Source organism: Sminthopsis crassicaudata, chromosome 3 (genome assembly GCF_048593235.1).
Source record: "Sminthopsis crassicaudata isolate SCR6 chromosome 3, ASM4859323v1, whole genome shotgun sequence".
Lineage (NCBI taxonomy): Eukaryota > Metazoa > Chordata > Mammalia > Dasyuromorphia > Dasyuridae > Sminthopsis > Sminthopsis crassicaudata.
The window spans coordinates 137,529,940-137,531,909 of record NC_133619.1 but is presented as its reverse complement, the minus strand read 5'-3'; the positions used below and the strand labels follow the sequence as shown (position 1 = coordinate 137,531,909).

General features: G+C 41.3%; 1 pseudogene; it reads left to right on the top strand.

Annotated features, from left to right (window-relative positions):
* The first annotated feature begins 393 nt into the window (after nt 1–393).
* LOC141561929 (COP9 signalosome complex subunit 8 pseudogene) lies at nt 394–1,072 on the top strand (annotated as a pseudogene).
* The last annotated feature ends 898 nt before the right edge of the window (nt 1,073–1,970 follow it).

The window sequence follows — 1,970 nt, the reverse complement described above, 5'->3', positions numbered from 1 at the left end:
ATTTGTCTCCTAGCACAGCCTCTTTTACAATTCTTATTACATGTTCATGAATTTAGATATCATTCATTTGGATATCTAAGCATAAATAAAATATACCATATTTACCTAAATGGTTTTAAAACAAATCATTTTCTCAAAGATTTACTCAAGAATGTGTGATAACAGGATCTGAGCTAATCATATATTAAGAGTAAGACATAATGAGTAGTGTGTTGTTCTAAGTCACATATTATATTTTTAAAAATCATATATGAGTGGTGAAGGGCTTGCCACAGTGCCACACCCCCTGAGGGAGCCTGGATTCAGTCGGCAGTGAGCTCAAGTCCTGGTCTGAGGTGGCCGCAGTGGAGGAAACTGAGGAGGAGAGGCCCAGGCCCAGTGCAGGCAGGGAAGATGCCTGTGGCAGTGATGGCTGACAACGCCACCTTCATCTTCAAAAAGCTTCTAGATCAGTTCAAGAACCAGGAGCTCAAGGCTCCCGGCAGCATTGCCACCTCCCACCCCCAGACTGCCTCACCCTGCCTACAGGCAGCTGCTTGCTCTATTCTATCTGCACAATGACATGAATAACGCCTAATATATCTGGAAAAAAAATCTGCAAATTCTGAACATGGGGAATCTGGTTGGTAGGACAATGAATCTGGCAGAGGTTTCCCAGGAATCTATACGACTACCAGTGCACATAAGTGAGAGGAGACCATTCAGCCCATCATGGAGGCATTCAGAGATGCCATGAGAAGAAGGGCCTTTGCACTGGTTTCTCAGGCATACACCTCCATCATTGCTGATGATTTCACAGCATTTGTTGGACTTCCTGTAGAAAAAGTAGTGAGAAGTGTCTTAGAGAAAAGGTGATAAGCTGATTCTACCATGAGAATGGTGATGTCTAAGAAGCCCAGTTCCCTGGATGTTTCCTTTAATAGATTTATTCCTTTATCAGAACCTGCTCCATGTTCCACCAATCCCCAGTGAACAACTGATTCATCATCTTTGCTGTTCAAGATCAAACATGGGAATCCTGTGTACTGAGCAACCCAGAAAAGTGTCATTTTCATTGTGTTTTGTTGGATGAAACAGCCTGACATTCTTTATTAGAACATGGGGTCAAATACATATGTCAGCTACATATCTTTTTGGTCCTTAAACACTGCGCTGGTTTCACCATTGAATGACCTCTTAGCCCCATAATATTTAGTAATTTGGAGTAAAACAGTATTATATGGTTAGGCCTTATTCTGTAGTGATTCCTGATAGGGAAACATACCTATCTCCATTAGTAGATTTAAAATACAGTGGTTGGCAAATACAGTTATCTCCTTATATTAGTAAACTGGCTTAGTAAATCTTAACTCTTCTCTGATGACTTTTCAGTGTGCTCACTGCTGGCAGTAAGACATATGTCTAGAGAAAGGGGATAGAGACCCAAAAGACTTCTCTGAGAAGAGAGATTGCTGGGTATGAGGGTCTGGCTCAATCAGAACCAGCTGCAAAAGGAAGGGAAAAGAGCAGTCCAAAAGTTGAACCCCAGATGGGAACATAATTCCACTTCTTAGACTCTTCTGGGAGGAGAAGCCTCTTTGTGCCTTGGCTCCTTTCTAGTTCTCAATCTTAGGGAGAACTTCTTGGTTAGAATTTTAGCCTTGGAGTCTTGCTGTTAGGCATTGCCCTTTGGGCTCTTCTTGTGGCTAAGGTCAAAGGGGAAGGCAGGCCTGTCTTTGCTGAATTGGCTGGTCAAGGAAGACTTGTTAGGAAGCTGCATAAGAAAGACATTTCATTACAGAGGAAATCTAGGCCATATTGTTGAGCTCGAAGAACAATGCTCCCGTAATTCTGGAGTTTCAAGTTGGCTCTTTACTTGGAAGGATTCAACTTTCATTTATAATTCTATTTAAAAAGAGAATTTCATAAATTTATGCCAATTGGATAATGTGTTTTAATAAGTGCTTTTATTGGGTGGTTTCATTCATTCA